General features: G+C 38.7%; 1 long non-coding RNA gene across 3 annotated transcripts; it reads left to right on the top strand.

Moving 5' to 3' along the window:
• The first annotated feature begins 5,195 nt into the window (after positions 1 to 5,195).
• Positions 5,196 to 10,654, top strand: LOC108261559 (uncharacterized). Of its 3 annotated transcripts, XR_001811537.3 has the most exons (6): positions 5,196 to 5,364; positions 5,491 to 5,550; positions 6,654 to 6,785; positions 9,305 to 9,327; positions 9,366 to 9,437; positions 9,952 to 10,654. It is a non-coding gene; the product is annotated as an uncharacterized LOC108261559 (long non-coding RNA). The 3 variants fall into 3 exon arrangements; XR_008397031.1 differs by having other exon boundaries at positions 9,305 to 9,437; XR_001811536.3 differs by lacking the exons at positions 9,305 to 9,327; positions 9,366 to 9,437 and having other exon boundaries at positions 5,197 to 5,364.
• The last annotated feature ends 495 nt before the right edge of the window (positions 10,655 to 11,149 follow it).

Here is an 11,149-nt window from a genome sequence, read left to right as displayed (position 1 = left end):
TGGTGTAATGTGTAGTGTAATGTGTAGTGTAATGTGTATTGTAATGTGTAGTGTGGTGTAGTGTAATGTGTAGTGTAATGTGTAGTGTGGTGTAGTGTAATGTGTGGTGTAATGTGTGGTGTAATGTGTACTGTAATATGTAGTGTGGTGTAATGTGTGGTGTAATGTGTGGTGTAATGTGTAGTGTAATGTGTATTGTAATGTGTAGTGTAATGTGTGGTGTAATGTGCAGTGTAATGTGTAGTGTAATGTGTATTGTAATGTGTGGTGTAATGTGTGGTGTAATGTGTAGTGTAATGTGTAGTGTGGTGTAGTGTGGTGTAGTGTGGTGTAGTGTAATGTGTGGTGTAATGTGTGGTGTAATGTGTGGTGTAATGTGTAGTGTAATGTGTAGTGTAATGTGTAGTGTAATGTGTGGTGTAGTGTGGTGTAGTGTGGTGTAATGTGTAGTGTAATGTGTAGTGTGGTGTAGTGTGGTGTAGTGTGGTGTAATGTGTAGTGTAATGTGTAGTGTGGTGTAGTGTGGTGTAATGTGTAGTGTAATGTGTAGTGTGGTGTAGTGTGGTGTAATGTGTAGTGTAATGTGTAATGTGTAGTGTGGTGTAGTGTAATGTGTGGTGTAATGTGTGGTGTGGTGTAGTGTAATATGTAGTGTGGTGTAATGTGTAGTGTAATGTGTAGTGTAATGTGTGGTGTAATGTGTAGTGTGGTGTAGTGTAATGTGTAGTGTAATGTGTATTGTAATGTGTAGTGTAATGTGTAGTGTGGTGTAATATGTGGTGTAATGTGTGGTGTAATGTGTGGTGTGATGTGTAGTGTAATGTGTAGTGTAATGTGTAGTGTAATGTGTAGTGTGGTGTAATGTGTGGTGTGATGTGTGGTGTGATGTGTGGTGTGATGTGTCGTGTGATGTGTGGTGTGATGTGTGGTGTGATGTGTGGTGTGATGTGTAGTGTGATGTGTAGTGTGATGTGTAGTGTGATGTGTAGTGTGATGTGTAGTGTGATGTGTAGTGTGATGTGTAGTGTGATGTGTAGTGTGATGTGTAGTGTGATGTGTAGTGTGGTCTAATGTGCAGTGTAATGTGCAGTGTAATGTGTATTGTAATGTGTAGTGTGTACAATACAGGACAAACCTGAACTTTTTTAAATGACCCATCATATACAGTAGTAAAAATTAGTAGTGGTGCAGCACACACACACACACACACACACACACACACACACACACACACATACACACAGTCTCTTACAGCTTTACTTTGTTTCTATTTGCACTGTATTTAAATTTTTTAACCGGCACCAAAGAGAAGATAATACATGCCAGACTTTTTATTGTTTCAGCAAAACAGTGTATTAGTGTTTTTCAGCTTTTCATGTTGTGTGTGTGTCTGTGTGTGTGTGTGTGTGTGTGTGTGTGTGTTTGTTTGTCCCCCCCCCAGTTCTTCTGTTGACATTTTCCAAGTTGTATGAAATCCATTTTGTCGCCTTGAGTTTTGATTTCTTCCTCCGGAAATGTGTAATTTATTCAGCGCAGCTGCTCTGCAGATTCCTGCCGCGAGTGTTTGCATGTTTGTGTGTTAGGCAGCGCTGAAAACCGATATGGATGCTTGTTTGGAATAAAGCAGGCAGAACCGATGTGTGTGTGTGTGTGTGTGTGTGTGGTCTCCCTCTGGGCCTGTGTTGGCAGTATAATACGGAAAGCAAAGGCCTAATTTATTTATTTTTGGACATTGTGTGTGAACATAACCACAAGCTTTCCTCACTTTGTCGCTATCTTCTACCAGGTCCTGCGGCTGTCGGGTTTTTCACCAGCATTGTTTCATGTTTCATTTAGAACTTTTTGTTCTGGAGAATATTTCACATCCTGTCTCACTGACGCAGGACGTCTCTTTCGATTTTACAACAATATTTATTTCATCCCGTTTCCGTCGTTTCTTCACCTGAGTGATGATGAATGTAAACAGTGCCGATTTATATGAAAAGCTCTGAAACACTTCCTGCGCTCGGGGGAAAGTGGAGAGTAAAAAAAATATATATATTTTTTCATTTACAAACATGGCTGATTTTGAATGGAAATGAAGAATTATTGATTTTATTCCACCATGTTGCTCTCAGCTGATAACATCATTACTGTAGGAGGCATGTAAGTTTAAAAAAGGATATTTTTAATAGTGAAATTGGGTGGAATAAAATTTTTAATGGTTTTACTTATTATTTTAATAAGATTTATTTGACTTTATTTATAATTAAAATAAAAAAATGTAATATAGCAAGATTTTTGACCAGAGCATTCAGTTTTAGTGCAAGTGATACATTAATCTATTTACACTGACTCCACCCACCATTTTACACTTAGGAAGAAATGTCTTAAATTCAATATTCATTTATATATATATATATATATATATATATATATATATATATATATATATATATATATATATATATAAGTGCAAAATAGACAACACAAATGATTTTGGTCATGCAAAAGACACACTCCTCTATATCCTACATTATGTTTCTTTTCTTTTTTTTTTTTTTTACAGTTCACTTTAGAACCCCTAAAAGGTTCTTTATATATAAGGTTCTATGTAGAAGCCTACAACAGTTTTTGCCTGTCTAAAACAGATCAAATAGAACCATTTTTGGAAGCTAAGAACCCTAAATTATCCAACAATTCCTTAAAGAACTGTTCAAAGAATCCTTTTTTTTTCTAAGGATGTAGTTGTGTAAGTTAACTAGCCTCAATCTGCAGAAAATAATGCTTTGTATATAGAACCCTACATCATGGATGGGGTTTCCCTGTCTGAAATGTTTCCAAATAGAACCGCTTTAGGAGGCGGAGAACCCTTAAAGAACCCTTTGAAGAATCCTTTTTTTTCTAATAAAATAACACTTTAATATTCACTCTGACAAACTTTAAGGAACCGTGAACAAGTCCCGTTAGAGGAATCCTACATCAGAGTGTCTCCCTGTCAGAAATGGTTCCAAACAGAACCTTTTTGGAAGCTGCGAATCCATAAAGAACCCTTGATGAACCTTCTTTTCAAGAGCGTAATGCCAGAACACTGTCCTGTTCCTTAAATCAAACCTAATTCTGCGGAAATATGGAATGTGAATGGTGTTTAGTTCTTCTCCAGTCCTGGATTGTATTTACGGCTCATTTTTCTTGCTGTTCTGTTCGTCTCCGTGGCCTCGGGGTCACACGCTCGGTTCTAACAGATCAGAGAAATAAATCTCTTCCCCTTTATGACCCTGTGACTAGAACTCTGAAACCTCTCCCGCAGCTTTTACAGGTCCACTGATCTTTACTCAACGACGGATAAAAACCAGGAGAAACACCACAAATCCAAACACTGATTGAGGGTTCTCATGTCATCAGGTCAGTCCAGGTTTTTATAGATGATATTTAACGAGACATGAAGGGGAAAGAAATAATAAAAAAAAAAGCTCCTCTATGTAGAAAATCACGTCCATCATATAACCTGGAGACCCAGTGCGCTATTAACACCAGAATTATATAATAAAACCACTTCTACACACAGCGCTGCTGCAAAATCACAGGTTTATATGAATGCACTCTTTCTAATACATTAGCGTTTCTATAGTAACAGGGACTTGTGCTAATAATAAACGGATTAAAGAATGCGTGTAATTGATGATGTGGTGCATTGTGGGACTTTGCATTAAATTGTAGGACTTTGAGTCCAGTGTTCTGGATTTCTCATTAATATAATGATAACGATACTTTATTGATCATATATACATTACAGCACAGTGAAATTATTTTCTTCACATAGCCCATAAGCTGGGGTCAGCCATGATACAGTGCCCCTGGATCAGAGAGAGTTAAAGGCCTTTCTCAAGGGCCCAAAAGTGGCAGTTTGGTAGTCCTGGGGTTTGAACCCCCGACCTTCCGATCAGTAACCCAGAGCCTGGCAGTGCTGGGGCTTGAACCCCTGACCTTCTGATCAGTAACCCAGAGCCTGGCAGTGCTGGGGCTTGTATCCTTAACCTTCTGATCAGTAACCCAGAGCCTGACAGTGCTGGGGCTTGAACCCCTGACCTTCTGATCAGTTGTTTTTGTCTGCGTTTTTGATAGATAGAAGGTATCGGTAGTTTCAGGGCTGATGGAACAACAGGGGTGAGCTGGGATTTGACCCGGTACTTTTCAAACTACTGGGGCAGAGACCCAGCACTTCAGGCAATAAAAGACAAAAAAACTATCAAATCTTCCAGTTCAGCTGGGGGGTGGGACATTTCTCCTAAAGGGGACCTCCTATGAGCGATAAAGGGTTAACCTTGGTGCTTACTGGTGCTTAAAGCGCACCTATTATGATTTTGAAACGTGCCTAATTTTGTTTTAAAGGTTTCATACAATAAATTTACATGCATCCGAGGTCAAAAAACACTTTAATGCGCTCATAATTTAAACTGCAGCATTACCTTTTCCCCCCAGTGTCGCAGACGACTCATTAAATGATCCGTTCTAAAGGATTCATTCCAAACTCCACCTTTCAGAGAGAATACTCTGCTCTGATTGGTCAGACGTCCCAGTCTGTTGTGATTGGTCTACCACTGTCAGTGTGTTTTGAAAAGGAAATACCCACCACCGTAACAAATTTCAGTAATCAAATGTCAGCGAGCAGCAGCCGATGAAGTCCAGAGGCGGGGCTTTTTTGTTACAAACCTACGTAGGTTAGTACAGGAAGTAAGTCTGGAATCACTAACGACTCGTTTCAGCTGTTCAGAATCACTTCCTTCTTTTGAGAGTCAATAACTCTGTTTGTCCTGCGCGTTAATTTTTTTTGGAGACGTTTTTACATTCATAAACAGCTCTATAACACACTACATGAAAGGTAATATTAAAAAAAAAAAAACATAATAGGTGCACTTTAATAATCGTGTGTCATTAAAAGGTGTTCTGTGCCTGTTATTGTATTATAATCAGACCCTGGCTCCATATAGCACTAGAAGCAAAATACATAATTAGTCTGTATTAATTTTTTTTTTATATATATGTGACCATGTGAAAAATTAGACAACATTCCAATTGTGAAACTGGTTATTAAAGCCATTAATTAAGTGTATTATCCATGCAGTGTGCACAGATGTCCTTCTCGTCTAGTGAGAAAATGTTACGCTGGCCCTTTAAGAAGCAGGAACGTGAGTTGCCGTTCTGCTCAGGAGTATCGCGAGAGTTCACCTGCGAGCAGCGCGAGAGTTCACCTGCGAGCAGCGCGAGAGTTCACCTGCGAGCAGCGCGATTTACAAAATGGTGCCGGTGGTGCTTCTTGCTGATTTCTGTTGAGACATTTCTCCTCGGCGTGAAAGCAAACCTCGTCATTATTTCTCAACGCGCGTAAGTGTAGATGTATTCTCTAAAATTATTTTTTTTTGTTCTTAAAATTAATATCTGAATCATTTTGTGCACAATTGTATGTGAATTTGAGTTGTTTAAGTGTGTTGTTCTTGTTTTGATAAATAGGGGAGTAAACCCTGCTCCATAGGCCCTGATGTATATATCAGACCGGATGTGACGCATCGGGTCAGTTTTATTCACTTTTATTGTTTTCAGAAGTCTTTATCCCAAGAAAATGTGTATTTCCTAATATGAGTGAAATAATAATGTTGTAGTAGCTTCATGTTTTCAGGATGTTGAGGGGAAAGCTTTGTATTTTGTCTTTGACTGAACACAATGAGAGAGAGAGATTCCAGTGTGATGAGCAGTACGTTTAAATCATTTCATTCATTTCCAAAGTGGTACTAAATATAATGTTTATTCACTAATGTGAGAGATAAATAGCCAAAATGTTTGCAGTGTTTAAAATGTATTCCTTCTAACCAAGTTTGATTTTAATTGACACTTTAAAAAAAAAAACAAACACCTGAAGCAGCCTTATATGGTATTTTATGTATACAAATAAAATATTTGTATGTGTATGTCGTCCTCTAGGATAGAAGAAACATTGTCTGTGTAATCAGTTGTCTAGGTTGCCCGTGTTATCTTGTTCCATTATTTACTACTGCCTATAAGGAAAGGGGAAAAGGGAGACGGACTCATTTTGTTGTTTGTATAAAACCACATACAAATCTATTCTGTATTTAGTCAGTATAGATGATCTTCATTCCTGAGTTCTAACCTGCCCAAAATCTGCATAGTTAATGCTGCCTGAATTTACATTTTGTCCTGTGACTTTTTTTGTCATTTATTCACATTCTGGGCCACGTATTGAGCAATAACAGATGTACGATTTCTCTCCGTAGTATTTGTTGTGGCACACGATGATCTAGTTTAAATATCATTAATAGGTCATGTTTGATTAAATATCATTAAAAGCATCAGGTTTTGTCCACCACTTTTGTACTAGAGGTTCCACCCCTGATTAGTTTTTTTTAATTTTATGGTTAGTTTGTGGACTTTCTATAAGAAATGTTATTTTATTCTGAGAATTCTATATTCTATTAGAGTTTTTTTTTTCTATTTTATCTATCCCCTTTATTCCTCATACACCCTAAATACATATGCAAGTGATCGTGATGAATCAATTTAATATGCAAATTAGCTGGTGATGTCATCTGGCGACGTTGAAGCACTTTTTGAGCGAGATGGCGACGCTGCAGTCATGTGGACTTTTTTTTTTTGATAAGAGCCAGGTAAAGGTCAGAACAGAACTATGAAGGTAAAACATGCCGAAAGGAGGAAAAAGCCGTCAGAGAGTGGATCTGACCTGGAGGATTACAGTGGAATGGATTGTTTGGTGACATCATTACCTGTAAAAGGTAAGAAACTTGACGTAAACGGACCAGAAGAGTATTGTTTGATTGGTGTTTCTTTTACTGCGGAAAAGTTGCGTTTCATTTCCACACGTGGATATTTTCATATATTAGCACACAACAAACTACCGTTTAACTACATGAGTGTGAATATGACACAAACATATTCACACTGCTGATTTCAACCTACACATCCACTCGTTTAATCAACTCGGGAAACACCAGATCCTCTCTCTCTCTCTCTTCCTCCTCCCTCTTGGATGGAAACATGGCTACTGTTGCCATGCACCATGTCTAGTTTATGCTACACCACCATGTCTTGTTAGGCTGATTAATTATAACGTTAAGCTTTTTCATTATACATCTCTCCTATATTTTCTGTCCGTTGTTCTAGTAGCTGCTGTCCTGTGATTTAGCAGCCCTGCTTTTTTCTGGATGGAGTAGTTATAAATTCATGTCATTGTGTATGTATAGGGCCCATATAATGATTCAATCAAATCCGAAAGTCTGCTGGTTTTCAGCCTCAGGCTAGCTTTTATTTGGACTTAACGGACGGCCTCGACTGCTTTAAGACTCGGTCTTCGCCTGATCTCGGCTGGTCCTGCTATTGGATTTGTCTCGGGCTGCTCCTGGGCCGAGGCGGTCTTGACTACAGCCTTAAACAAAACAAAACAAACCCAAAACACAAGTTTTAATAAAACATTTTAACAGGGAAACGTGACCGTTATCCTGTATTTTGTTTTGACATGAGCACAACGCATAACTGCTAACTTCTCACTGGAATAATGAAAATACAGCACCTCTAACACGTTCGCATCAGAATCAGTAAACACCTCACATATTTCAGTGTGTTTACCTTTTAATAAGATGTCTCTCAGTAACACAGCCACTAAATATGAAACAATCATTTAGTTTTAGGAACAGCTTTTTCAATGTTTTATGCAGAACAGCTATTTCAATGTTTTATCTATTTGTAATCCGACGACGAGGTCTGAGGGTCGTGGTGTGTTTTTATTTTCTAACGGCTGTGTGCTCGGTCTCGTCTATTTAAGATCTGCTCTCCAGTGAGAAGCGTAATTGTCAGAATAAATGAGATTGTGCATGTCGTAGCAGGACAAGAAATTAAGGTGTAAACGTTTAAGTGCAGATGGATGAAAATAACGATGTAAAACACGGAGGCTAGCAGTTGCTCCCCCCCCCCCCCCCCCTTTTTTAACGTCTTGGCTAGACAGATTAGGAAGCATGATAAATACACACGTGATGATACAAACTAAATGTCTAAATCATGTATTGTACAAAAACAACGCAATATTTATCTGTAGGTGTTCCATTAGGAAGCATTTTATCCCATTAGCAAGATGACAATTTATCTAACAATTTAGCTAACAATTTATATCCACTTCCTAAATGCAACTTTATGGCTAAGCGAGTGCAAGCTAGCAGGGCTAGTTGGATACTTAATACTATCTAGCAAAAAAAATAGGTGTAACTGTCAACTTATGAACAAACGTTTTATTTTTGATCTAAACTGATTGACTTTATAAACATAACTAGCTAGGTCTATATATGGCATGTTGGCTAAAGTGTGCGTGAGTTTACTAGCAGGTAGCCAGCTGGCTAAGTTAGCTAATGTTATTGATTAGGTATTAATATGTTAAGAACAACAGGAGGACATTTGTGTGTGTGTGTGTGTGTGGGGTGGGGGGGGGTGGTGTTGGATATATTGTTTGTTTGTTTTTATTGGTTTAAATTGAAGTGTTCAGATGATAAGAACTCTTACAAGCATCTTATGTACTAGTGGGCCATAAATATTGACATCCCTCAGCTTTTAGATCCACGGTCATGTGATTGCGCGCTGAAAACGCCTGAGTTTTACAGAATAATAAAACTGCAGCATCTGGTCTTCTGTCACATTTCAGACAGCTATTCATTTTCTTTTGTTAAGCCGTCATGTGGCGCAACGGCTAATATTGTCGTTAACGGCGCAGCCGATTTGTGGTCATTTCTCCGACAACTCGCGTTCCTGGTGTTAGCCGACAGATCCGGCGCTCTGACACGTCGAACACAAACACGAGTAATGAAATTTCCGTGCCATTACAGAAGCGAGTGAGCATCCCTGTCTCCCCGGTGTCTTTAGACTGGAGGAGATGTTAATTAAGACGGGTAATTACGCTAGCAGCGTGAAGCACATTCACGTTTTCTTCCTCCGATGGAGCGCTAATTTCGCCACCGCTGTACAATTACGCTTTTTCCAGTGGCCTTTTCACAGTGTCCATGTATCTCGGAATGAAATCAGAATCTCTTTTACAGCACGCACGAACGCATCTCACTTACGGGGGAATTTGACCGCGCTGATTTTTCTGTCCATATTTAATAGAAGGCAAGAAGGAAAAACTTTCTGCTCCTCTCACTGAATATTAACATTATTTAACATGCATTTTTTTTTTCTTCCTCAATTCATTAATCTCCTAATCAGAACACACATTTTGCATCATTTCACCGATGTTTACATTATTTATCTTTAGTTAGAGGTGTTACAGAATTCTGGGTTCTGATTTTTCATAAGGTGTTGATTTTTTTTTGAAGAAGAAGTGAGGAGACGTTTATTTAACATTTATGGGAGGAGTCTCCAGTGTCAGCGCTTTGGAACAGTCTGAGGTAAAGCTTTAACTTCTTTGTGGTTTTTCGGTAACACACCAAGCTGTGGGTTTTTTTTTTTGGCTTATTAACTTAAAAAGCGAGGCTGGTGAGGGAACGAGTGCTTATAGCTGCGAGTGTTTTATTCGTGAAATGCAACAGCGGTTATTTATAGGCTCAATTGCTTTACTATATTGTCCCCCCATATCGGGACACTCCTCATTATCGCGTATATAAATGTATAAAAGCACTTCTCCTCGTCTCTGTGATGAATGAAAACTTTTTCGCTGACTCCTGTAGTGTGAACACCTTTTTGGACTCCTTTCCCTATTTATGTGTCCTCGTTAAAAGTTTTATTTGGTAACTAAACAAAAGAGGTACCTGTGTGTGTGTGTGTGTGTGTGTGTGTGTGTGTGTGTGTGTGTGTGTGTGTGTGTTTGTGAGACAGAAAGAGAGAAGCACAGCACCTGGTGTTTCTTCACCACAGGATATTATTTTGTCTTTCATTCCTATTTTTATTTAATGTGTGAGGCAGGTCAGCGTCTCTCCATCACGCCTCATCATTCCTCACTTCCACTGAACGAGGGCGCCTCTCTAGGGGACGTCTCTAGGGGAGGAATATTTGAACAGATGAATTGAGGACCGTCTCTCTTGGGAGTCCTGGATTTTCTGAGCGAGCAATAGAGAAAGAAGAGCAAAAAGGGAATTGAAGAGGGAGGAAGTGAGAGATAAAGAATGGAGAGGGGTAATGACTTCACAGAGACCCATCATCACCACCCCTTATTCCCTCTGAGGCTGAATAGTGAACGAGGGCAACTCTCCAGGGGACGAAAATTCGAACAGATGTGTCGAGGTCTTTCTGAAAAGAGAGGAACTCGAGTGATTCTGTTTGTTCTGGGCCTCTAGCTGCAGGTCCTGTTTGCTCAGTTCCTGATTGCTAAGTGGACCATAAAGTCTGATTCGGTTCATCATTGATTCAAATGTTTTTAACCCTAAACAAGCTGTTTAAATTTTTTTTTAATGATGTTGAAATCTCAGTTCTCTCTCTCGCTCTCTCTCTCTCTCTTCATTCTCTCGCTCTCTCTTCATTCTCTCCCTGGTTTTGATTGATTTATTTTGTGGGTTTTTTTTTTCTTCTTCCATTTTTTAATTAAATATCTTATCAGCCTTAAAATTGACTATTAATCCATAATTGAAGTAGTAATAATAAAATAATAAAAAAAAACTTGTACACTGTACATTTGCTTTTCATCATTCTTCATCGTTATTAAAAGAAAATCTTCTCAGAATATTTATATGGCCTTTATAAAGAAATGCTGCTTAAACGACGCCAGATATTTCTGGAATACAACAAACTGGAGGAAATTTGATCAAATAGTATTCGCTACTGGCTTTTTGCCTTTTGTTATCGATTATACACAACAGTTGTCTGATCTGGGAAAGACGTTGTTCTTTTGAAAGACATATTCCTTTACTTACTCAGTCACATTGGATAAAAAGGTTTCCAGAAAGTTCCACAGGGCGTCTGAGCGAGACGGATGATGAACTCGAGTGATGTAGCTGAGGCTGAAGAACTGTATGAAAAAATGGGTTCGTTTCCAGCAGCTCTGTCTTTTTTATTTTGTATGTTTCATTATTTCTGAGGACAAAATAGAAGGGTTCATATTTAAAAGGGGGGTGGGGGGGGGAAGAAAAACTAATCTTCAGATTTAGGCAACACCCACTTCTGGTTC

Source organism: Ictalurus punctatus, chromosome 9 (assembly GCF_001660625.3).
Source record: "Ictalurus punctatus breed USDA103 chromosome 9, Coco_2.0, whole genome shotgun sequence".
NCBI classification, from domain to species: domain Eukaryota; kingdom Metazoa; phylum Chordata; class Actinopteri; order Siluriformes; family Ictaluridae; genus Ictalurus; species Ictalurus punctatus.
The sequence above is the reverse complement of the archived record's forward strand: the minus strand, read 5'-3'. Positions and strand labels throughout refer to the sequence as shown.